The sequence below is a fragment of the Aulostomus chinensis genome, chromosome 21 (assembly GCF_037954235.1).
Source record: "Aulostomus chinensis isolate RoL2024-O1b breed Wild chromosome 21, RoL_Achi_v1.0, whole genome shotgun sequence".
In the NCBI taxonomy this organism is placed as follows: Eukaryota; Metazoa; Chordata; class Actinopteri; order Syngnathiformes; family Aulostomidae; genus Aulostomus; species Aulostomus chinensis.
Window position 1 is genome coordinate 2790781 of NC_141340.1, and position 27658 is coordinate 2818438.

Below are 27658 nucleotides of genomic sequence, written 5' to 3' on the forward strand. Positions count from 1 at the left end.
ATATCATGTCGTCATCTATTCAAGTGACATAAAGATGCGAGATGAGAGGAAAAAAAGCTTTTGTTTGATTCTAGTGGATTAAATAGGTATTTATCTATTGAGTAATGGCTGGTGGTGAATGCATGTCAGCCTTTTTTGGCGTATTTATTAATTGGTACCAGAGGACTTAACGTGAAGGTTGTGTCTGAGACAATGGATTATTGAAATAACAGTAAAACCTGGTAATGGGAGCGAAACCCAGAGACGTAAATTTACCTCACTTGACTGTAATGAATTGACACGACAAGTGCTGATCCCAGCAACTTAACGCTGGAGTGATAATTTCAGAGCGTCCTCAGCGTCTTCCAACACATTACACTAATGACTATCGTACCTTAGACAAACAAGCCTTCGTGTCAGAGGAAACATCTCAAGTCGTACGTCATCCGACGAGACAAAAGGCCAATTTATTTCATATCCGAGTGCTACGATCTGCGTTTGTGATATACATCCAGTCTCGATTTCGTCATCGTGGCTAAAATCAAGTGTCTCCGACTGAACCCAAACCAGAGAGGAGAGTTGCTGGGTCGGGATCTGAAAATGTGTCAAAGTAGTTTCTCCTGCAGCAGAAACAATGGGCCGGCCGTTCGGGGAGGCATGAACAAGCTGTTCTCATTCAGTCTCCCTCCTCAGGCGCGCCAAAGCTGATGCTCTAAAACCCGCATGTCGAAGCCTACATCGTCGTGAGCCGGGAGCGAGAGGTTCGGGACGTTTGCAGCCACTGTTTAAGTGACCAAAACGCTTGTTTATGGTTAGCTTCTGAACAAAACTGACATTGTTGTCTACTGAAATTCATCAAGTGTTTGTGTTCATGAGATTAACCATAGCTAAACCCGCTCAGGGAAAGTTTGTGCGCAACTTTTACACGCACAATGTCACGCACAAACTCTCTCAAGATGTCACACATGTGCTTCGCATGTTGCGCATGAACAACCTGAAACATGAGTGACCACTAAACTGAGCTGTGAGGAACCAAGTTGCCCTGCTAGCTAGCATGTCTCTGTTTCTGCATACATCAAACACAACTGTCAGCTCAGCCTGCTGATATAAACTCCAACCTTGAAAACAACGCAAGTGGCGCGCGGAAGCGTTTGGATTGGTGAGCGGCCACAGGGGGGAGTCATCGGTGGGTGTCCTGCCGCACAGTCTGGCGTTTTGCAAGCCCTCCACTGCCTCCTAATGAAGTCTTTTACATCCAAAAAGACAATAGATGTCATCCCATCTCTGCCTCTGCTCATTGGAAACGTCCACTAGAATCCTATCTTTGGTTGAGATCATCTGTTTGCAGACGTTAACGCTGCCAACATTTTATCAACTAGTCTGGTTTGCCAACAAATATTTAGACACAATGTGGCTGATTTCCTGAGGACAAGATGCCAGAATTGTTTGACGTCTTATTAGGTCTTAAGATGTCTTGTTTAAGAATGTTGAGAGAGGCTTGGCTAATTAAATTGGCTTTCAAGCGCCGTGTGACTGGTTTGCATTGTTCATTGATGTGTCTGGGAACAAGCTGACAAATACTCAATGCTTGAATGTCTCAATAATGAAAAACAGTTTTAATGCTATGGCTGAGCTTCCTTTATTCTGCTGGTTTGCATTCACAATCATGCTTTGCATAACAACAATATGTCTATCTGTATAAATAAAGCAACATTTGTACAGACGCATGCACAGCGTACTCACACACATAGGCAGACACTTGTATCTCCTCTGAACTTCAGTCAAATGACAAATGATGGCTGTAAAGGTCATGTTGCAGATTAATTTGAGAGACAGGCAGTAAATAGAGCCGGCTGACGTGAATGAATCCAGGGTATATAGGCTAAATCTAGTTTCTGACAAACAACAGGAATATATGGCACTGAAGCCTTTCACCAATACACAGATTTGTTTAAGCCCTTCAGAACAAATAAATACACTCTTATTGACTGCGGCAAGTATTAATCATTGTCTTCGAGATTTCCTCCCACGTGCCCTTGAATGCTAAGGATCAAAGTCAAGGGGTGTCCACTGTGGACACCGGCGGGGTTTGCACTGTAAAGGTGGTTATCAGAAGAGTATATCATCATGGTAAAGTAAGCTGCAAACCTGAAATACTGTGGGGATTATATGAGGGGTCAGGACATATAAAAACATATCACCTGCTGACCAATCACACGGAAAATGTCATCGCCAATCCCACAATCACCTCGATGCGTGGAACACGAGAGGGTCTCTCAGGCATCCAGAACAATGTGATTTATGCGCGAGGAATGATTCAACCCTCACATACTGTTCAAATCCCTTCCCTTCACAGTCAAAGTTGACCCGGCCCAAGAATTGCCCTGGTAGCAAGTATTTTCAGTAAAGTTATAACCCCGAACCTATCCATGATCTTTAAATGACCTACGCGACTTCAAAAAATGATTGGTTAGTCCTTCCTGACTGTTTCAAAGACCAGGGAACGTGTATTCTTTAAGTTGTAACACCACTCGTGATTGGTGAAATATATATTCTGGAGAAGAATATCTATGACACAGGATCATTTCATGTAATATAAAAAAGTCATAATGATTTGAATTTATTCTATTCCATCCCTCCCATCCCTCCATCTTCCCCCTCTTCTCCTGTTGAGGGTGGTGGGGGTGGAGCCTATCCCAGCAGCCTTCCCCCTGGACAGGTCACCAGTCCATGGCAGGGCCAACACATAGAGACAGACAACCATTGGCTCTCCCAGCCACGCCTACGGTCAATTTAGAGTCTGGATTAACCTGGTCCCTCTTGATGTCTTTGGACTGTGGCAGGAAGCTGGAGTACCAGAGAGAACCCAGCAGGAACAGGGAGAACATGGAGACTCACCCAGAAAGCCCCCGTGCCCCAGCTGGGGCTCCATCCACAACCTTCTTGCTGTGAGGTGACAGTGAGGACCACTGCACCTCCGTGGATGCTTCTTGAGCAGGGCCAGGCTCAGATTGCTGCGCTGCCCTCACGAATGCTGCTGAGGCTTCTGTGTGTGGGAGGTGTTGTCATTTTTGCATGGAGGGAGCCACAAGGGCCTTTCCAAGCTCCTCCAAAAAGAACCTCCTCCAGTTCCTCTTGCTTGCCTGCTAGGTTGGGGTTAGCTCACTTCAAATCACAAAGGCATTGTACATGGACACGTCAATGATGTTGTGGAGCATGACGAGGGGCCAGCGGGCGGTTTTCCTCTTGCAGCTGTATTTGCCTGTGACTTTATCAAGATTGTCCACTCCGCCCTTTTTGCATTGTGGTCAAGGATGATAGCTGTTTTTTTGTCTTCCCGAGTGCTCACTTCTGCAGCCTTACGTAGTGTGCTCATAAGGATCACATTCTTGTTCTTCTTCTTCTTTGTATGAGACAACTGTGCTGTCCTGAGTAAAGGCACACACAGAAGAAAAGACCTCTCTTCCCCTTGTTGCAGTTAGGGCAGGTGGTAGCTCAGGTGTGTTCCTCCTCACAGGGCCAAACATTGTGATTTTTTTCTTCAGCAGCACCTGACCCAGCTCATGAGATTTGACGAAATTATCACAGGTCCTCTCAGCCCTTCTGCCATACCAGTACAACCCACATGCCTTGTTTTAAGGTCATCTTGACCTCTGTCTCCTCTTTCCCTCTTTATACATTCACACCAACATGACATATAAATTTGTCCCCACTGGTAGATGAAAAATCCATCTAAATAGATACGGGTCAAATTTGACCCGAACAGTACGTGAGGGTTAAGCACGTCCTCACCAGCATAACGGTCAAAAATGCAAGCGGTAATCATGTAGCGAGGATGAATGCCATCTAGGAGCTGTAGCAGTCGCGTGAAAGCAGAAGTTGTATGTTGGAAAATCCGTATACGGAGGTAGAGGGAGCGGTGGGCGGATGGACTGCAGGCTGGACTCGTGTAAGAGGCTACAGCAGCTGTTTTGAAGCTGCTTTTAAGAATATTTGGATACTGTGCAGTCGCCAGTAAGGAGTGACTGCCATAGAGCATCGACGGGAGCTGGCGGTTCATTTGGGAGTGAGTGGTGGCTTCCTGTTTTCGTCCAAACAGAGCTCACATTAACGCAAGCCACAATCTTTGCTGAGCCCTAACCAGCTGCTTTTGAGCCTTAAAACTCAGTGCTCAGACTTTTGTGCAGCCACACTGGTTGGAGGACTTTACTGACGTGAGCTAAGATCGCAGCTGAAAGAATTACGTCAATCATAAATGCTCCCAAAAACATGGCGGGAAACCCTGGGCTGATGAAATGCCCTGGATGTGCTGAGCTGGTTTTGTAGTCCAGACTTTTGGGTGAAGGCTAAATCTAACCAAACAGGAAGTAAACAGATGTGCCAAAAGGCTTCCGCATCAAATCTCTGCACTTTTCTAACTGCTATGGTTTTTCTTCTAGATTTCATTATGCAGAATTTGGTCTTATTTCAAATAGCAGACACTTTTGTCCATAGCAACCCACAATTGCATTTTTTTGTCAGACACCAATTAGTTTTGAGAGGACTGAGGTATTTTACTTGAAATAATAAACGGAAGGAGAGAGGGTTCGTTTCAGAAGGCTCCGGTCTGAGCAGAGATGTCTTTAGTCTCAGCCACAAGCTGGACATCCACTCAGACAATCTGACAGAAGCAGAATGCTCGTTCCACCAGTGTGGGATGAAAAGAGTCACGACCTGGATCAGGGACTTCTGACCCCTAAAAACAGAGGTACGAGACAAGAAACTTCAAGTAGCGCAGTACACAACTGTCTTTCAAAAATGAACCCTTCCAGTGATAAGAATCTCTAACCTTTTAGGAACAAGGTGGCACATCTATTTTTGAGTTTGTAGCAATAGAGCCTTGGAGTCTGACCATAGACTGCTGGTAGGGGGTACCCTTGAATACTTTGAGTCCAGCTGTCTAACCGGGACTCCGTGGTTTTTAAGGACTCAAACAGCAGAAAAACAGCATTATCCCACTGGAGGTGTACATGAGAGACCAAAGCATCTTGATAATATGAGGATAAGGAAATGCTCACAGTAGAGGCTACGCAAAGGTCACCTTGACAGAAAAGAATTAGAAAATGACAGAAATGTCAGGAAGTATTTTTATTAAAATGCCAATATTTTGCTATATCAGTTGAAGCAGGTCATCAAGATAAGACCTTTTACACGCTTTTGCCTTTTCTGTCAGATTCTGGCATTTTCTACGAGGGGAATCAAATAGGCTCATTTCGATTCAAGATGAGATGGGGGAACTTTGACTCTCTCACACCTTCTATTTACATCTTCCTCTGGAGTCCTTTTCAGCTTCTGTGTTTAATTCCCAAAAGACCCACTGGATGTGTGTGCGCTGCAAAGACACTAATTGGTAGTTACTTTGCAACATCCCAAAGTGAAAGTGAGAGGAATCCTGAGAGAAACAAGTAAAATTGGATATTCTCAGGTATCAAGTGTGTGTGAGTGTGTGTGTATGTGTGTGTGTGTGTGTTTTACCTCAAATTCCAACTGTCCAAATGACAGATCCTATCAGAATTGCATACACACACACACAGACAGAATGATTTAGCATCTAGTTTAATGCAATTTTGTGGTGCTGTATGAGCCACTCTGTTTATGGAATGAGTTATTCGTACATTTTATTTCCTTGCAGGTACATGGTGAAATTGATGGAATATGTGTCAAATCACTTTCTGACATCTGCTCATATTCATCTACCTCAGTCCTTGCATCGGATCCTTCATTAGAGACTTGATATCCCCCCAGCACCTGAGCTAAATTGGATTTTAAATAAATGTCAGAGTGAGTTTTACATTAACATTGGAGCGCACAAATGTTAGTTTGGCATCAAGATCCAGACTGAATTCTATAGAGGCGTCGCATCAGGTATGAAAGGTGGGATTTTAGTGCGTGGTGTCAAAATACATAAATCGAGTCCTGCAAATAGTAAAATAAAATCATGTTTGTCCACGCATGCACCACGATCAGCAGCCATCCAAGTCACCTGCCTGTAGCAAAACACAGTCTGACGATGCTCCGTCGCTGTGTGTCGTAGTTGCCAAGGCTGTACCACAAAACATCTATGGGCCTCGTCCTCTTTTGGTCCCAGTCTCCCAAACTTTTTGAGGCCCCCTCCCTTAAAAACGAGGCCCTGGGTGAAGAGTCCCCACCCCCACTATGACCCCGCTGGTCAGATTTTAGCGGTTTGGAAGAAGGTTGTTTTGGTTTGAGGGGGTAAGGTTACGGTAAGTTCTGGTTTGGGAAAGGTGCTGACTTCCTTGAGGTTCCGCTTATTTGCACAGCTAAAATGTGTAGGACTCCCTGACGCTCAACAGGTTCTTCAGCAAACTAATTTCACTACAACCAATTTATTCATATCTTTAAATCTCTAACCATTGCTGACATTTCACTAAATGCATTTCACAGGAAGACTGGAATACATTCCCCCTTTCCACTCTGGCAAGAAGGTCAAGATGTGTTGTCAAAATTAAAATGGGATGCCACAAATGTATATGAATCATGTAAAATTGTATAGATAGATAGTTAATGAGCTAACACGCGGCGAGTCGTCAGTGAGGCCTCAACAGATGGATTTTCTGCTGTGCTCCTCTCAAAGGTCAGTCCAATCACACCATTTCCGATGCTTTTATTTCCTGTCATGGCGAAAGCGAACTCCCCTTTTTTTCCGTGCAGGTGAAGAGATTTTATGAATTACATTTTGATGCTCCAGCTCCTGTGATCTGAAAGCAATTATCACTCCGTAACCTCTGTAATAATTAGAATGAATTATAGTACAATAAAGATGGAAAGTGGGGAAATTACATTTAGATAATCGCTCTTCTCATAGAGCTGTTTTGGAGAAAAAAAAGTGATTTGAATTTGGGAGGTGGAGGGGGGGGGGGGTAAAAAAAATAAAAAATACTGTTATGTTTCCAGTGCTGCATTTTCTCAAGCGAGAAGAATAACCTTTCTGATCAGAGCCAGACAAGAAAAAGCATGATCGATATCTGAGGGTAGCCTCCTGATCAATTTCTCTCTGCTCGACTGCTTGAGTATGTTGTTTTCCAGGAGAAATGTGGTGACCTGATAGACTCCACAGACAGAACCATCTGCTACCACAAAACTCCCTTTTCTTAGTGGAAACGTGCAAACAGCAGCCAGATGCTGCTTCAACTCCCTGCTGTAAGAGGATGTGTTCTCGTACAACAAATGTTCAACAAGTCAGATTATTTTTACACACACAATATTTAGTCAATAATGCCGTATGTGAAAATCCAAAGATAATGATGTTTTAAGTGAAAACATTTACTGATGTCCATCAGGACAGTTTCAGTAAAAATTACAATGCTTGTAAGAGCCTGTCAATGGCAACCAATAACTGCTGTACAGTTATTAATAATGATATTACAATAAAAAACTCAAATTACTATCATTGGTGTTGAATGATGTTGAATTATTTGCAATTCACAGATTCAATGCTGTGCAGTCTTCAGTTGTGTGTGTGTGTGTGTGTGTGTGTGTGTGTGTGTGTGTTCAAAAAATGATTACGATTCAATTCTATAATCAATACAGCAGAAATCCCTCGACGCAGATTAGTAGAGCTCGTTTTAAACTAAACCAGGCCCAAGTTACTGAAACGTGACTACAAATCTATGATGGACACATCCTGATGGGAGGCTGTAGAACTTTGCAATGACTGAAACTTCTTGATATACGCTTTCATTTCATTTTTACATACCTGACCAATCCATGGGGTTGGAGGAGGGAGGCTGGTCGGGCCCTTCTGGGTCTCCGCTGCATCACAAGTCCTAATAATTACATGAATCATTTGTTCAAGTACTTCAAATTGTATGTCATTGTGACTGTATTTTAGAGACTTAAGTAGTAATCACCATCATATAATTACTGGCATGGCCATCAGTGCCCGATTAAAGACATTTTTCCTGTTTAGCATAACGCTGTTAACACATTTCCATTTCTTCTCTTCATTTACTGTCAGACAAGTAATCTGTTAACTCCTTTATCAGCGTTCCGCAGAGGAATTCCTCTCGTCACATTCAACATGGTGCTCATCGCTTAAACGTGCCTCTCTGGAGGAGCAAAGACAGAGAGGGAATCACGTCCGGTGTAGGTCTTTGCTCCTGATCTGCCTCCGTCAGAGTTGTGAGGACTTCCTTGTGTGCCTTCTCCGCCAATGACAGCCACAAGAATACAAAACCCCTACCTCCACAGATGGCGCTAGCAACACATGCCGCTAGGCTAGCTAACATCAATGCTAGCTCCATCAGAAGCAGATGGTTTCCACAGTTTGGACTCGACCTGCAGCTACTGGACTGCCCCATAGCTGTCCCCATGGGTGTGCGGTGAGTTACTCTCAACCACTTAGCATACTGGAGCTAGTTGGACAAATCTACTGGGCGCTAACGGAACTCGTATTGTTTACCCTCAGGATTGGCAGGATCAGGGTCAAAACATACAACACCAGTTTATTTTTGACAAGGGATTGTGAGAGGAAGCTCCAGATTTATTGCAATGTAACTTTTCCTACCCTTGGGGGTTGTGAACTCCATGACCTCCAGTTTGGAAATCACTGTTAAATGCCTATAGTTGTAGAATCTATAGAAACATCATGAAACTAATCTTCTGGTTTGTACAGAATTTTTATTTTGAAATACTAAGCTGAGGCTGATGCGGTCAACAAGTCTGGATCTGGTCACCGTACCTGCTACCTCCGATTGGAGCACCATCAGGCTTTTGCCGGAGCTCTCCCGCAGTCCAGCCAGCATCGAACCAGCAGGCAGTCTTGGTCTGAGTGCCTGTTCACCCTAATTCCAGCTGCCCCTGATAGGTCAGGCCTCACAGTGGGGGGCGGTGGTAGCTGGTCAGGCAGGAGGGACACAGGCGAATACTGCTGAACCTCCTCCTTTTCCCCTTATCTTCACCTGTTGAGTGCTGATGCTGCAGAGGAGATGAGAGCAGAGTTCAGGTCACAGGATGATTATTTAGTGCAGGTGTGGACCTGAGTGGGAGCGAGAGAAGGAGAAGGAGGAAGAGGAGGAGGAGGAGGAGAAATCAAATCTACAGACAAAGCAGTGGCTGCTGGATGCGGAACGTGACAAACAGAACCTCCTGTCAAAAGCGTCAACGTCAAGAAAGAGCAATTAAGCAGATGATGTTTACAGCTCAATGTATAAATCATTCGTTCAAAGTGTCCTGTTGTCAGGCTTGTAATGATGATGAATTCATAAAATCGCCCCGCTTTAAACCAGCCGTCACTGCGTCGTCCATATGCATGTATCCGTGGGAGTCGCAACGTAAGAAAAACACATTTTATGAGTCGTTTCTTGCGTATAATTGCACAGGCATCATGACTGTAAACACACCATCAGCCACTTCAGCATGCAACACACAAAGAAGAAAATCAAAGTCTTTACCTGCATGCTGTTTTCTACCCATATACCTTCATAATGAAGACCAATTAAATACTACAGAATGGAAATCATCTCGGCAGTAGCAGGAATGAAGCTTTCTGACATGCATCACAGCACCCGGATAATTAGGTGAGCTGGATGCAAGAGAGGGGTTGTGCACATGTTCCAGTGTAAGCAAAGAACTGGCACCGACCTCTAGAAGGTAGGTATGAGATTGGCGAGAATCACCAGAGAAAATATTCCCCACAGGGCAAAATAGCTGCTGGCTTCCAGAGCCAGTGGCAAGACGCTTCTAAAGAGCAGTGGTAGCACAAGCCTGGTGCAGGCGCCGGCGCTAAGTGAGGCTGCCGCTGGAGGTTACGTTGACATTCTCTTTACTTATCAACGGTTATCAGCGCAAATACTGCTGGACTGGGTGGGAAAATCTATCAAATAAGACAGCAAAGAGGACAAATGTGTCAGAGAAGAAATGCAAACGTGGCATTCAGGATGGGTGACTGAGTACCTCTTAGGAGCTACCAGGACTATAACCTCCTCTTTCAGCCTATAAACACAAATACAACGCCGCTAGACGCACCGGTTGACCAAGTACCGACAGGAGCTGGACCAGAGAGGAATTTTAGGACCCGTACTCACGCTACGTGATTATCGACTTTATTTTGTTGCCTCCACATAGCGAGGTTATAAATGACAACACTGTATATCCCTCACAAAATGGCGTATTGCTGCTTGTATTTTTGCACCACTGTGACTGCAGGCTTGTTAAAATACAGCTCATTATCAAAAGAGAGCGACTTCACAAACCACTGATCTTGTTTGGCGTGCGTGGTGATGAACTGGATCCATGTTTGTGCCCAAAATCCCTCACAGCTCCCTTCACACCTCCGGCACCTGCAGGATTCAGACGTCTGGCCTGTCACGTGTTCACGGTTACTTCAAGACTTCTGAGGGTGCCAAAGTGGGGGAGCAGATGCACACGGACAACATGTCTTTAGACGCCGCTTTAGCGCCCCTGGGTGACCCCAGTTAACCCCTCGCTTCACAGTACGCCCCTCTTAACCAGAAGCATCAGACTCCGAGACGGTCCGGAAAGAAATACTTGATTGATTTTGAATACTTAGAATGTCTCGATGCAGAAGCAGACAGCCAGTTCCAGCTAATGTACCTTAAACACTCAAGACTGCTGTTCACAACGTTTTAAGCTTCTTTTTTCCTTCTGTGTGCAGATATTTTTGATTATTTTGAGCAAAAGTCTTTTTTGCATAAGTGTAAACACGTAAAGGTCAAACCAACCGCTGGCTCCTTTATTCCAGCAGCAGCAGCAGATGCTGATTTCTCTTGTCACAAAGTACAGATTGTACAGCTCACCACACAGTACTAGTACCTAACAGTAGAACTACAAAGTGCACTGAGGTTAGTAATGAGTGGGTGATGTGTGCTTCATGGAGCCCTGGAGATCGGGGGTCTTTGGAGTTGCTGCGCGTCCACGGTCCACTTGACCACATCTGACTGGACCTCATGGCAGGAGTTGTAAGATGGATAATCCAGTATTTCATCATGCAGCAAATGTGACCCTTCATTATGTTCCTTTTCCATATTAAATTTCAAATTACATCCTGTTAATTTGTGGATGGAGCATATTAAATGAAACCTTGAAACCATGAAGTATAGAGGTTGAGACCGAGAGATATGGCTGTGTTTAATTTGGTGAGTCAGTGGCCTGTCTGGAACAAAGTAGGAATGGAAGTCAGTGAAAGGCCTCACTGTGGTTCCTTCAGACATTATCAGTCAGTAACCTGACACAAGATCAGCTGATTAGCATTTAATTAGGACCTATGAGCCTGGAGACGCCAGCTTCTGATATAAAAAGACTGGAGAAAGGGGTGAAAGAACAAAAAAAAACAACAAAAAACAGGTTTTAGCGGCAAGTGCCCTCCAGTGGAGAGAGTCATTATGACCAGTAGGATCAAGGCAGCAATGAGGAGTTTAAAGAAACAAAAAATCTAAAACTAAACAAAAGCAGCAGGATACACAACAAGAAGGAGCGACGGCACAGTGACGCTAACCGACCAAGACAACAGAGACGAACAAAGTCAAACACAACGCCACTAAAGACCCAGCCAGGGCCGTGGAGGAGAGCCACTGGGAACACTGGGAGCTGCGACTGATTTGGACTGATTAACTAGTAACAGGTGAGAACCAGACAAAGACCGGAGGAACAGCACACAAGAAACAGGAGGGATTGAATTAGAAAATCAAACAGGAGCAAACTTCAACAAGGAGGCCAAGGAAAACACGCCTGAACAAAAATATCTGACTGAGTCGATGAAATAATGTCCAGAACCAAGAGTCCTCGGTCCAGTGGCAGGTGTCACAACTGTCCGTAGAGGCGCAGTTTCCACTGAGCGCAAGATGAATGACGCACAAATACTGAGAACCTGCACAGAACTTTGCACGATGCGGATGAGAGTTGGAGGACTTGATGAGGTTTTGGTTTTGGGGCCACAGATTATTCATGGAAGCCCAAATCAATCTGGTAATCGGCCCCAATATTTATATTTCTTAATAAATAATCAATAATCCAGATTTTCGGGGATTATGTGTCCACCAGATCTTACTATTCTTGACAATGTTGAATTTCTTGAAGGTTTAATCCATGACTCAACTGACTCATGGATTAAACCTTTGTGAAATTTAACTTTTTTTCTTGACTTTTTTTTTTTTTAAAGCTTCACCAATCACCGACCTGGAGGATGTTAATAATGAATATCACTTGTTTTACTCAAACTCTGAAATCAAGGAATGTTGATAATTATTCTGCAAATGAAACATCGGAAAAGTTGAAGAGGTTTTCTGCGTTTCCATGGCAGAGGCTTGTTTTCAGCAGTGAAACGGTGTCAAGGCTGTTTGAGGATTAGCACAGACCAGCTGTGGAGGAAAATCATTGCGGGTCATCGTCGTAGATTTTTCTGCAGTTCCAGAATTCCTCATGTGAGAGCCGCCAGTGCAGAGTGACAGCTACTTTGTCAACTCTTCTCCTCCCCCTGCGGTCAGGCTTGTCTGTTTGCTTTGCACACTTGGCACAAATAGTAAATGGCAGCACGACTGGAAGCCAGTGAAGAGGCAGGAGGATGGTACAGTAAATGTTAGATTCCGGATGGGACAGACACTGCTACTGTCAGATAAGCGCAGAGCTGAGACCGTGGCGTGCTAGCAATCCTCTGGGAAACGCCTCCATGTCAGGAAGGTAAAACAAACAGGAACGGGGAAAAGAGGAAGACCCACGCTGAGCCTGGAGACCACTGATTAGCGGCTGGACGACAGAGAGGTTGGATGTATTTGATTTAAAAAAATACATATTTTAAAAGGGAGTGATTTTCAATAAACACCACGGAACAATCCTATTTCTGCTGGTTTTCTCCAGCCGTCTGAAGAGGAAACACGGTGAAGAATGGGCAGCGGCCCACCATTCTGTCCCTGCATGTGCACCCACTGCTTTGTCGAGCACTTGTGTCCCTACGAGTCTGTGTGATTCTGAAGTCTCTCAACCAACAGCCCAGCAGATGCCTCATTCTTGAGTCGCGGCAGTAAACATCGGCAGCATTATCAAAGGCCTCAGCTTGCCCTGCTCTCCATCAAATCTCCACTCTGCTAATGCCTGCATCTGTAATGTCCCAGAGGCGGCCTTATCTCCCCTGGCCACTTGGATTCATTGCCAACCTCCAGTTCATGGCAAAGCTCTGATCTGAAGACAAGCTAGTTGTGTGCCAAGGTGGGCAGCAGAAAAAAGTGACCTCCCGCCACCAGTACTCATCTCTCCCACTCACACCGACATACGCCAGCAGCACACTGACTGCCGGAGCAAGCGCGAGGGTCTTTACTAGATTACCCTGAGCTTTTTCCAGCGTGTTGTCTCTCAATTTGTAGCGACTGTGCTTAGATTGGAGTTTATTACTCGCCCTGGAACATGGATCAACACTGTGGCACTTAAACACAGGTACACTGTAAATATAATATGAAGGAAAGACTCTTTTTTTTTTCTACCCAGATTTAAAGAGCTGTGGTGCACAACAAAATCTGCAACATATATCAAATGACATTTATGTTCATGTGATAAAAGCCGTCTCATAGCCAACGTAATTATGACGAGATCAAAGGAGAAATAAAGACAGAGAGCCGGCGTCGCACAGATCAACACATTAACACGGGGCGCCATCGCTGTTTGTCTCTCATTTCCAACCTTTAAGTGCTGCTGATGGTTGCAAACTGTATCTTTCTGAGCCAATTATGATGAGAGGATCTTCTCCTCACCACAACACCTTCACCGCAGACAATCAGAAGTTCTATTGAGACAAAACAGCGTGACAACCGTGGGATAAACACTCCAACAGCAGAGCCACACAATGACTGGACCAGTTTAATGCGGACTCTGGAGTGGAAACGTGAAGGTTAATAACGCCACAGTGAAGCCTGTTTAACTCAGAGTGCGCCAGCTTATTGTTTGACATTATAGGATGTTTCATGTATGAAGTGACTGAGGTCGTAGATTCTGCACACGACACTCGCCAACACGCGCAGTGGCGTCGTGCAACTACAACAGCACTTCTGAGTGTCTTATCATGACAACAATCGCGACATCGTACTCGTCGATTATCAAACGTACTGACTGTGATGGATTTACACTCAAAAGCAAATGTTCTCATGAAATTATTTCTAAAATGTAACAAAGAGAAAATGTGAACGTCTGTGCAGATACTGTGACGTTCAGTAAACGTGCATTTATGTGTGAAACCCTAGAGATGTTTGTGTCTTACCACCAGCCGTGTTTATACACCCGTACGACCGGCTCACATCAATGTGAGGTAGAACACCGACGACTGCTGATGTTGTTCTAACACTAATTACATGTCCCAAGTATCCAGCGCTGGATTTTAACTACCCAGTTTTTTCGTTCATGACTTTTCCACAAATGAGCTTCATATTCCATAAACAGAGAAACCAACAAGTGAGTTTATGACATACATCCAGGAAACGATGAGCTACGTGGTTTGATTCAACATGAAGGGCCCGACTTGCCCTGATCCATCCCTGCCGATCCAGGACTTCCTTGTATTTTTTCTGACCTTCTGAACCCTGATCATCTTTTAAAGGTTCAGCTGTTCTCTATCTAGCCAGCTGGTTTGGACTTACCAACAACTTTTGGCTTTACATCCTTCTGAGCCAGAAATCTCCCCAGGAGAAGTGAGGAGAACAGGCCTGCTCTAAAACTGAACAGGACGCGGCTCGACCGCTGCTGCACCCGTAATTTGTGCGTATCCCTCCAACTGACCGACAAACTCGTCTCCTTGACTGAGCTAATGCCAAAAAATAAAGGGACATTAAGACTGAGAGAGTGGAACAATTGAAATATTTCATGCTAATAATCCTTTAAGACTAAACTGGCCTTCTCAAATATTAAATCGATGTGCAACCAGCATATCAATTGAATGTCATTCAGTATCCAGTGTGGTGGTCTTTGGAAAGCTGCAGGGTTCCTTTAATTTATTCATATACCATCCTCAATGGTAATTAAGAGCATCAAGGTGGATGAGCTCAAGTCTTCACACACAACATTCCACAAAAGCGCTGTTTATCTGACACAGCAGAAGGAAAACCCTGCAGGATCAGCACTCTCAACCACCGGGTCCTGATGGAAGGATTACACACACTATGTTTCATGGAGGCTAAATCGCTGTCATCTTTATTTGTCATCCTGCCTCATTACCATTACAAACGCTGGAGAGGGTTGGACTCTGATCCAACCCTCTCCAGCGGTCAGTCGGGCTAAAACGGCACGGTCCTACCTGATCAAACATCCAACGGTTGGCCTCCCTCCTCCGTTTAAATTCAAACTGTTGGACGCGCGCGACAACGTTAGATCACGTCGGTTTGATTTAGGTGAGGAGACGGAGAAAAAAACAGTCCAAAGTCCATCGCTTCATATAAATCGACACGTAAGAGACGTCCAGGCTGCAGACTTTACGGTATCAGTTGGAGCTGCTGAGGTCTTTTATGTTGTCAAAGAGACTTCAATTAAGCACTCTGGACATGATCGTTCAGGCTCAGCTTTAATGTAAACCTTTGAAGGCTGATGCTGCTATGAGAGCCAATACATTTAGCATGAAGTTTCTGAATATGATCACAAATGCGGGGAATTACAAACATGAAGCACTTACAGAAGAGACAAACTCTAAAGTTAGAAGAGCCGGAATCAGTGAGCCACCAATCCCAATAAAATGTAACAGTTCACATGAGCACGAGAACTGCGGTCAGATTCATATGAATAAAATAATGGGTTTCATTTCGTGCAAGTGTTTAAATGTAGCACTCATAAAAAGGTGACCTTTGCATTAGCACGGACAATAAAGCTGCAGCACAATAACATCGTTTGAAAGCTTTGATTGACCAACAGTCGAGGGGTACAGCTCGTGTCTCACTTGCTGTAATTCTCCTATCGAGCCTGAATGGCCATTCAGAGGGGGGCACTATGGCCATGGCAACATTACAATTGGCTGTTCCAATGCGCCGAGAAATTGTGATGTATTCATTTGAATCACATCGTGTAAAGATTTTATACTTTCAAGCCACAAAATAATTATTTTCCCTTTCTATGGGTCCCTCAATGGCAGCGCTAGTTCACGGCAACACCGAGCCAAAGATTCAATCGTCAATCATCCACCAAGGCTTTGATCTGATCTTAAAAGGAACAGGCATGAGCATCTGCTGCTGTTAGCTGTCATTCTCCATCAGCTTCAAGCTAAATGTACATGGCTGGATCTTTCTGCTTTCTGGACTCACAACAAAATAATGCAAGAGGGGGGAAAAAAACCTAATGTCTTTTTGGTGATTATTTCTTGAAGCGAGTGAAAATGATGCAACGTGGAACAATCGATAAGTCTTCACTTTTTATCCGACAAGACGAGACGGGAACCCACTAACTTGGCCAGCTGCTTGTGCGTCCTCCCTTTAAAGCATAAATTGGTCTATCCAGGTGCAGCAGAGGTAGACCGATAGCCGCTCTGCAGCTCTGTTCCGTACCCTCGTCTCCCCCGACACTCAGAGGGCAGCAGCAGCTGAAGCCGGTGTGTCTCCAGCCTACAGCCATGTCACGCCATGAGCTCTTAGCATTCACAGCTTCTAAAATGTTTGGATTTGATGCTTTTGTCCGTCCGTCATCCTCCGCTCTTTGTTGCTTTGGTTTCATCTATGATAAAATGAGCACAGGCCGCCCGGGTGTGTTGGCCGATTTGCACACACCTGGGTGGCTCAATTACGAAGAGCAGGCTTCTGTTGCATCTCTAAATCATCATAAATGCAAAAGTTCAACTGAATAAATTTCTAGTTCATGAGTCACATGATTATCTCATAACGTTCATTTCGCTGTCAATGCCATCGCTCGACATCCAGCACTACCTCGTGCAGCCGGTGAATGTTTCATCCTTAGACATAGAGAGTCCATCAATAACACATCAGTCTGAATTTGAGCTGCTTGATGTAGCAGAAATTCATCAAAGTCAGCAAACAGAGGAGGACACAGACTGTTTTTCAAATTGCCAAGGATCTGTTCAATGAGCCGTACTCACAAGTGATTTATTCGCTCATTTTTCAAGCAACTGTATAGTTTGTAAATGATCCAACGTGTTGGGTCAAAGAGTCGGAAGAGGGTAAGCAATAAAGTCAAAACAGAAAACTGAGGCGAGAATGAGTACAAGTTCCTGTTCAGGTTAGCTGTGTTTTAACTGAAGGCTGAATGCATCACAGCTGTCGCAGCAAGACCATCTCACTGTCCTCTTGTTAATTTGGAAGATCTATCTGGTGGATCCTTCCTGGCCCAGAGAGCATGGCGCACCAACCACCAGCAGCAACAGCTGAGCTTTTGAGCTAAGCTAACCTGCTAAGCCTGTTAAATCTGCTGCTACGTTTTCAGGGTCTGTCTCGCAATTCTGGAGACGTCTGACAGCCCAGCGGTTGCCTGGACCACGGCCACACTGGCCCTTACATTCAGCCAACCTTTTAAACCAAATCACTTTGAAAACATGATGAATGGATGGTCCAAGGGACTTTTGATTCAAACCAGTAAATTCTGCTGCAAACGCATCAAACTTTGAAGAAGTTGCCCGCTCTGAAGACTTAAGATTCCTCCAATGCACCACTTCCACCCACTTCTGGCAACCCAGCATCTGAGAATGCGCTGAGCCTTTTAAATGACACAAAACATTCACGTCTCAGAAATGCTTTGAGTTCTGTACTTGTTGAACAGGTGCACTTGTCAAGAATGTTGCCATGAAGGTTTTTTTTTTCCTGTCAGATTTACAATATTCGCCAAGATGTGCACTTCTACCTTTCACTTCAGTGTCCTTGAGGGCTCGATACGTGCCGATGTCACCACAATTTAATACTAAATAGTAATGCTTTAACGTGCCCACCTATTGATTTCTTCTTACGTTATTAAACTACAGGACAATTTGGACTTTTATTACACCTAGATCCCAACTGAAAACCGTTCCCTAGCATTCTCTGTCAATGACATAAAGTAGCTGTCGCACACAACGGCCTGAGGAGCCATTTGCAATACAATGAGGCTTAAAATTCAATTTTATGAATACTTCAGATTGTGTGTTTATGTATGTTGTGGTTCAGCTGAGCAGGGTTACTGCTGCTGCTCGAACTCAATGGGCTGCAACAATAATAAAATTACATTTTCTGTGTCCCGATAGTCAACCGCAGCTGTCAAGGTTGCTAGGTGACATGACGCAAGGGTGGGCTCGAATGTCTGATTTCATCAGCGCTCGGGTTCCGCCAGTCTTTGAAGGGTGCAGCCTCGAGAAATGAGACACATCCACTGCTCAACTCTAAATTCCGTGTTGGCTCGCTCAAGCCTTGTACGGCTCAAATGTAAAAGAACGGGTGATCAGCTAAAAGAATGTGAGATAATTCAAACGAAATAAAAACCCTGACATAGACACAACCGCAAAACACATCCAGCGTGACACAATGAACAACTGCAATTTTCTATAGAACTGCCATAAAGATTACAAACCAGGCCTTGAGTGTGAAGCTAAGTATCCCCCTGACGGTTATGGTTTCTGCTTTGTAAATCTTTCTGAATTAAAATAAAGACGTCAGCACCACACAATGGAAATATTTGCAGCTTCTTTTGTGTTGGCATGTGTGTGTGTGTGTGTGTGTGTGTGTGTGTGCGCGCGCGCTCAAAGCAGTGTTTTTAATCAGTGTTATGGATAGTTTTAATTTGGCAATGCTTAATATTCCTGTCCCCATTATACTAAGATAGTGTTTAAGCTGCAAAATTGATTTTTAAAATGAATCACCGTAACTGCACTATGCACCAGCGCCACAGATAATTCAAGTTGAAAAATAACATAGCTTTTTTTTCTCTCCTCCTGTTAAAGAAAGATAGATTAGCAGCTTAAGAACATAGTTCACACATCACATGGATAACTATGTCTGGGCCAAATACTACAACAAGAGGAATCCAAATGTTTTGTATCAAGGGTTTTGCGTTTGGAAGAATTACTACATTTGTGAGATTGCTCTTAGTTAAGGGCACCACCTTCACCTAACAGTATAAGCAGTCTGCAAAACAATCCTTTGAATTGGCTGGATTTAGCTACAAGTCATAATGTGCTAATTCAAAGTTTCAGGTTTGGGGAATAAAGCACTTAAAGGTTAAAAAAGTCACCGCTGACTTGATTAAATAAGCCTTTTAAGAGTTTTGACTCCAATATGAAGATATTTCACGTATGCTGATGACTAACTTCAAGTTCAGAAATAGTTTATAAAGCAGTGACCAGCTTTAAATAATTAGATTTTCTCCTTAGAGAGTCGGACCACAGAGATTGGCTAACGAAGAGCTAGCTTAGCACAATGAATGGTTGGTGTGATAGTAGTGTTAGCACACCTCTGGAACACAAAAGGACTACGAGACAGACCAACATGAACCCTGTGGCCATCGTTGGTAAATGTTTTTTTTACTGGGCCAGTGGCAGTAGTCGTGTCACGATGGTTGCACACCCCGTTGAAGGCCACCTCTTCCTCCCACGCCAAGCCCAGAAAAGTGTCCGGGCACGTTACAGAGCAACAAAGCCAATCAAACAAGGCTATGAACGCAATGCTAAGGCTAATTTCTGATGATCACACACAAACCTAATGGAAATCAATTCATTTCTGTGGGTTTTGTTTAAAAAAAATCCTCATTTCCAATTATTTTTTGCCAGGAATTTACTTTGAGTATGTTTTAAGAATGTAACTTGTGCAGCTTCTTTTCTCTTTTCTAATAGTATGCTAGCAAAAATAGCCTGACAGGCTACCGGGTAGCTTACAGGCTACAACCACCCTTGCAGCGCTCCATGTGCTTATTCCAGCCAACGGGCTAGCGAAGAACAGCAAAAATGAGCCCGTCACCTGGCGCTAATCAGTCCAATCCAGCCACAAAGAAACATATTCAGCATATGGAATTAAAGACACCTGACAAATCTGTGTGGAAACAAGGAGTTCGTGTGCAGCAGCTCTATGATCATGATGTCTGCAGAGTCATCGCTGTGATTTATTTTAGTAGCTGTTTCCACTGTCACTATTAACGGTCAGCGTGAAGCTACAGTCAAAAAAAAAACCCAACCAAACCCTGACAATGTCTTCTGTACACCCGTATGTTGTATCTAAGGAATTGAACAAATAATTGGAAGGAGCAGGTCCCTGTGTACTGACATGCAATGATGGTAAACATCAGCGGGTTGGACAGCAGAAACCGTGTGACTGCTATGACATGTTTGGCCAGACGATCTGACAGCCAATGGAGGAAACATTGCAGTGTTCCAGCCTTTCATTAGAAAAGCTGTCAGCTCGTGCCTCTCTACCTGTTATGTATTGTGATAGCTGGCACATGATGTTTCTGGTTGCATGTCACCTTTGAAAAATTAAAGCATTCCTCTCATCTGCTTACTCGCCATCATTTAATTAGCTGAGATGCAGCACTCTAACCCATTACTCTCTCATGCCGTCATCCAAACGGGCCATCATTTCTAACAACGGCAACGTTATATTACTGTGCACAACATATGAGCCAAATATATCTGCAGAGGTCCACAGAAACAATGGCCATACACTCACACGTCTCTGGAGGATTGCAGGGTGCAGGGCTTCTTTTTTCTAATTGCAGTGGGTACAGTTTGCATGTTAGCAGCAATATTTAGGGAGCCAGCACAATAATCCAGGACAGAAGCAAGGAGGGGGGGGGGGGGAGAGAGAGAAGGGAAAAAAGGGGGGAATAAAAGAGACAACAAACGAAGGAAGCTTGGACAGAAAGGTAGTAAGTTAATGTAAAAGGAGAGAAGGAAACAAGGATGGGAGGGAGGGAAGAAGAATAAAACGAAGGAACAAAGAGAAGTAAGGCAGTAGCAATAATGAGAGGAACGCATTAGGACAAAGGGAGGAAAGGAAGAAGAGAAACTGGAGGAATGAGGGAAGGAAGGAATTGGGAAGTGAAGAAGGAAAAGACTGTGGCAGTGAGCAAGAACAGTGTAAAGGTGAAAGGAAGGAATGAAAGATAGAGGCAAATAAAATGGAAGGAATAAAAAATGCAGGATGGAAAGAATGAACGAAGGAAAGAAGGAATGGAATAAGGAGCCTGAAAAGCAAAGGCAAGATGAAAGAAGGAACAAAAGAAAGATGCAAGGAAACTGAAGGAATGAAGACGGAAGTATTAAGGAAAACTGGTACACAGGGAATGAAAAGGAAGAAACAAGGAAGAAAAAATGTAAAGAGACGATGAAGGAAAGAAGCAAGGCAAAAAGGAAGGAATGGGACATGGAGGAAGTACCACAAGTAGGAGGCAGAAGGACTGTGAAGGGAAGCATGCCATTAACATGCTGAATGTCCTGAGCGACCGTCTCTGACACGCGCGTCCTCCTCCCGTCCACCTCTACATGCGTCCCTGTCTGCGGCACGTGTGTGAAAGGGGGCTTAACTTCGTTATTCTTAATTTTAATCACCAACATTCGCGAGGTGCAGCCATCCTGGGGACTAAGGGGATGATATTAGGTTGCATCGCATGTGCGGATAAATTAAAACATCTCCTGGTGGCGTCTAAAATGGGGATTTATGACAATACACACTGTCTTTGGGGAATCTTGTAAAAGAAGAGCAGGTGCAGGCTTTGCTCTGTTTTCCCCAATAACCTAAACTGATTCCGTGAAAGGCTAATAGATGGCATGCCATTTGCATATAAATGATTGGGAAGTCTCTGGTGATCTATGACTCACTATTTGATTTAGTCGCGATGGAACAGCAGGGGAGGAACTGGAGGCACCGGGGTGGGTGGGGGGGTCGGTGCAGGGAGATCATCTTCGAGGAGATTTGTTGGCAACCTCAACACAAATGGTGGTTTGATTTAACATTTCTCTCTGATCATATTGGATGAGATGAAGTGTCTATTATTAATAACGATGCGCTTTTATTTGTTCTCTTATGTGAACAGGGGCGGGAGAAAAATCATCCCTATTGAGATGCATCGAAGTTCTTAATTGAAAAACAGATGCATCCATAGAAAAATCCATACCATCAACCGGTTGATCAGACGACTGCACGACTACCTTGTTGTTTTGTTCCTTCCTTCAGGGACATCTCTCTATCTTAAGGCCCAAACGCACCAGTGCATTGTTTTCTGAACCATGTTCTCCCTCACACATCCACCATGAAGGCTACATAGGTATTTACTGTAAAAAGTAATTTCAAATGCACTTTTTCAACCGTGTGATTATAGACCTGTCTGAAAGAAGAAGACTCTCAACATCGTGTTGGGTGGGTCGGTTGTGTTAAAATACTATTCCTCTAATTCAAATCAAAATATCAGCATGAACTGACTGGAAAGAAAAGACTCTGAATCTTGGTTCCTGCAGTGGTAAAAGAAGTTGAATTGTAGTTAAAACTTAAAATCTTTACAATTAAAAGTACAGTAACTTCAGAATTCAGTATATAATAATATAATACAGTAGCTTGTTGGTTGAAGATAGCTTCAGGTGAAGGTGCTGATTGACCCCCCCCACTTTTGAGCCTGAGAACTTGTCCTTAGAGTGGAGAACATGAACATGGTACCATGGAAATCCACTCATATTTGTTCTTCCCAGCTCGTGGTTTGTTGATCTGCTAAAAATAATGTCAGAGCAGCAGACGCGTCCTCTAATCGCTGGCTGTTGGAGCAAGTATCGGCCGTTCATTGAGGACTGATTCAAGGACCGTTCCCTTCTACATATGCATCTCCTCATGGTTCGATTTCTGCAATTTCTTATCTATGAAGGGTAACACTATCGTTCATTCTCCTCGTTTCCACACAGCTCATTGGGTCCATCACAGTCAGTGTAATAAGAGGAATAATGGATGCAATCCTGTGTAAATGATGGGAGCGATTGAATGACTGCGTTGCCGGGCAAGTGTCTGCATGCTCGATGTAATCAGCTGTGAGACCTCAGGTTGGCGACGGCGGATCTGGAGGCATCGGGATGAGGCGTCGCGAGCTCTTATGCTAATGATGTTGTTTTGTATTGAGGTCCAAATGCTGTATGATTCATTGTTTTGAATCAAAGAGCAATACTTGGTTGTAATATGGATATGTTTGTCTCCCTTAACGTCCCGCCGCAATAACACGGGGGCTGGATTGGGACAAATGAAGAAGTAGCATTTGCCCCTCCCTCTTCACCACCACTGGAGTGCCCCTGAGCACAAGTCCTCTGTAAATCACAGGTGTGAACGCAGGCATGGGGCATTTTGGCAGTGTGGCTCTATTCTGGGATGTCCCCACCCTCTGTTAGCATACATGGAAAACTACAAGATAGGAGTCAACAACAGCAAGGGTCTCCATAAGCGGATTGTCTATAATAGAGCTCAGTGTTGCTGCAGGAGTTTGCATGGGTGATATCTGCAAATGAAGCACAGCCCCACACTGGACTTGAACCCTTGACCACGGAATTTGAGGAGCCACCAGCAAGGTGGCCAGAACTCCTGAGTGCTGGCATCGGTCGCCAGTGGGTCCCCTGTGAGTAGTTAGACATTCATAGGATTTACGCCAATAATTGAGCATAAATTAAGACATCACAAGTTTCCTGATAAGAAGCTGATCAACACAATCCCCTGACAACAATGTGGTTAAACCGAGGCACTGCGAAGTCAGTAGAAGAGCATAGTTTGGCAAATATCGCAACATCTCACTCCCGGCTCATGCTTCAATGGGTCGTGTACGAATGACAGCGCATCACTTTTAGTGTAGATATGAAGAGCCAGCACAAACCCATCCCCCGGTGTTTGCTTCCACATCAGCGCACAGTTTCAGTTACCAAAAAAACCCCACATTCTACTGCTATTTTGGCTTCATCGTACTTTAATGTGCTTAGTAACTCGACAGACATCCAAAAAGATAATGAACGCAGACATCATCCATCTCGGCAAATGTCCCTAAAAGTGCTGATCGGGTTGTTTCCAAAGCGATGCACTCTAAATGGCGGGGATTTAATGGCTTTCCATAGAGCGTCCATTCATTTTGTCAAGTAGTTTAGCCAATCACAATATTTTACAATATGTCCTGTCGATTTTCTGTTCGCAGTACGTCATACTTATGTTCATTTAAATATTGAGATGCTGCTGTAATCTCATTCTGCGAGCTGTCATTAACAGGGAGTCTGCAACCAAATCAATGTGCTCTATTTTAATCATAGGCGTCGAATACGAGGCGGGATGCACTGACAGGGTAACACACACTCTGACTTGACAATCTATTAAGGACAGCGAGATAAAACTAGTGCAGAATAAAAGAACAGTGCTCCAATGAATCATGCATTCTGTTCAAATGTGTTTGAGAAACCTGATGAGTTTGTTCTGGAGCCATTTATCTTATTCCTATTAATTAGGATCGAGTTTGACTTTTTTTTTCTTTTCCAAAAACCCTTGACTGACGAGTAGTACACTCAACTCAAAACTCACTCAAAATCTAAACAAAACATTTTCTTGGGCGCTTCTTGTATCAAGAACGGTACAGAACTAAGTGGCATCGTCTTGCATCGTTAAGCTAGAATTGTTGGCTCAGGTACGGACAAAACAACCTCAACAAACTCTGTAGACACACAGACACGTGTCATGGAACAAGAGTCAGGAAGAACAGGAGCCGCTGTCATCGACGTTTCCACTGATTCAGTTCACACAATACAATTTCACACAATCAATAACCGAAACAGGAATAAGGAATAATAATAATGAGTTATCCTGTGTTGAACTAAAATTAATCTTTCTACTTAAAGCCTTGAACAGAAAACATCATTTTATTTTTGTCAATGCTCTCTCCACACCATTAATTTATGCAATTCATATTCTAATGAGTCAATTAGATTTAGATTACAAAGGGGTTGGCAAGTTTAATTAATCTAACGGATAATTGCTTCACATCATTGGAAACTTTCTCCACTGAATGTACTCAGACAGAATGATGGCGATATGGATATCTCATTATAAATAGTTTACACTGAGAAAAATGCTGTACTGGAAATTAAACTGCAGCTAAACAGAGACTTTGTGGACACGGCTCTGCTCATTAAAAATGTCTTACATACTTAAGAGAATGGTTGTCACCAATAACCATCAGATCCACCGCAGCACAAGTCATATATAGATTAAAAGTTATATATAGATTAAAAAAAAACATCGGATGAATCATACGTTTTTGTGCTGTGACGCACGTGATTCAGAAAAATGAGACAAACAACAAAATCAGACGGGCGCTCGGAGAGCACAGCGCCAAACGCTCCCCAACTTTGGCCCTGCCAAGGAACTAAAGACAAACGTGTTTGATTTGAACCCAAAATGTGATCTTACCCCGAGCCAACGGGTTCTGTGGTAGTTCCCCAACCAGGTGAACCACAGCGTGGTCTCGACTGTCACTGAATACTGCATTTTCCTCTGAGAGACACACGGAGCCTCTCGCACTCGGCGCCATCATTCGTGAGATTCCTAAAATGAGAACACAAGCATGAGAGAGAGAAGACACTGCGTTACCACATGGCGACACAGAGTGAGAGAGTGACCTCCTGGCATGGGAATGAAGTTAACATTTCCTGGAATTAACGGAAATGTCCCAAAAAATCCCCCAAAAAACGAATCTGGATTTACCCCCAAAATGTCATGGGTTCTTCTTGGCCAACATTCAACTCCTCTACCAAATTTCATCAAAATCCATTTAGCTTTTCGTCACCTTCTTAAAATAAATGCACCAAGTCATTTTTTGACCATGTATATCTTTTTAAATTAGATTTATTATATTTTTTTCCTAAATCAACTTCTTTTGTTTCGTCTCAAGTTTTGTTTGTTTTTTTTAAATGAAACCCCCAAAACGACTTAGACGATTATTTGAAGAAGGTGATGTTTTGCAAAATAGTGACTAAGACACACAAACAGCAGGGAAACCTCCTTGGTGAAGGTGACTCACCCTCCCAAATGTTTAGCAAAGTGCAAACACACACAAGTCTCCACCCGTGGGAGGTGTCCCTGTGCGGTACAACGCATACTCTTCTCCTCGGACTTCTATAATCCTGACTATCGACCAGCCTCTTGATTTTCATTCCCAGACCTAATACGAGTACATCTGAACATAAATAAGGGGAGCAGACGCCAAACTGGGGGATATTAACAGCTTGTTCGGTGTCAACTCCTGTTACGGTGCCTTGTAAGGAAGGAGCCCACTCTGATTTGCTTGAGAGGAGCTGCAGAGAAGGCAACAGTTCAAGGCTGGTTGTGTAGAGCCGCCTCCGAGGACCGAGCAGCTACAGTCGCTCTTTTGTTCGGGATGACATTGTGTGCTTGAAAAACATTTGAGCACACAATGTCAAAAACCAAGACTGAGAGGGAAAAATAAAACATCCCATTGTGCACTGCTTTGAGAATTACAGTTTCCATCTCAAACTCTATGTGAAGGATATTGGATTTAAATATCTGGTTGGATGAATTCCAACTACCTTGAGTGCTTAATTTGGGGTGAGATGATATAATTATTTCCCCACAATTTGATACAAATTCCAGCAGGAACAAAGTAGCAAATCAATTTTGGGAACAAGTTAAATCTCCTAGGTATAAAACCATCAAATTATGGGGGTTCGTTATATCTTGAGGCCAGTAAGGGGGGGGGGGGGGGGGGCAAAGAATTTCTCATGGCCACATGTTAAAATTTTTTTTTTTAAAAGTCAGGGGAGCAAGTTCTACCTTGTAGCCACAAATGATTTGTTTTCTTTCCTCTGCGGCCACTCAAGGGTTCCGTGTATCTAAGTTCACAACACTGTCGTTTGTGGGGAACCAGACAGGGAACGTTCTAGTTTAATGACAACATTTCACAATCAATATGTCTGACGTGAGCCACCATATCACTTAAGATTCATACAGTCCAACTAGCCAAGAGTCATACTGTTTGCTTCCTGCCGGCTCTCTGATCATAGCAGGATGTTGCTCCCAAATGGAAATAGACAGCTCCTGCTGACTGACTTTTATTTTGACAGATGCTCTTTAGATTATTGAAGTTTCTATGACAGGAAACATAAAGGGGCTGGTCAGCAATCACTATCCTGGGCCAATTTCCCATTTGAGTTCAATAGTCGGACAGAATGTAGATACATGCAGAATGAGATGGAGGAGGGAAGAACTAGGCCATCCCTGAGTGTCTTTAATCATGTTTTTTTTTTAAGTATAATGTGTTTTATGACCTTTATCTTGTAGCAAACCTGTCTTTATCTTCCCCACGCTGCATTGGTTGCTTGTTTTCCTGTCATAAGCGCACATTCTCCTTTGATATCTGTGTTTTCTAGGCCAAATAATGGGAAATATTCTGGGTATTTCAACCAAGAGCCTGCATTTACACTTATAAAAAAGAAAGAAAATGAACCTGATGAGGCCACTTGTGAAATTTGTTGTTCATTCTACCTGCTTGTATGCTTTTATTCAAGATTAATTAAAGAGGAACTAATTCTCCCTGAATGCGACAAATCTACTTTTTCTGTTTTGTTTTGGCTTTTTTTTTTTTTTTTTGCCTTCCATAAACACAGGCTTCCATTCATCCAATCCAGGTTTTTCTTGAAGAAAACGCTTTCACAACCCAGGCATTTGTTTTAAATGCGTACGGTTCATTTGGGTGCTTGTGAAAGCAGTAA

General features: G+C 43.6%; 1 long non-coding RNA gene across 1 annotated transcript in view; it reads right to left on the minus strand.

The window, feature by feature from the left end:
- The window catches only part of LOC147241353 (uncharacterized), a 202116-nt gene that overhangs the window by 163162 nt on the left and 11296 nt on the right, over positions 1-27658 (minus strand). Inside the window, exons 2-4 of the long non-coding RNA XR_015110882.1 lie at positions 25341-25475; positions 8720-8955; positions 7736-7805 (exon numbers count right to left, since the gene is read on the minus strand). This is a non-coding gene — a long non-coding RNA (uncharacterized LOC147241353). The remainder of the gene's footprint in view (positions 1-7735; positions 7806-8719; positions 8956-25340; positions 25476-27658) is intronic.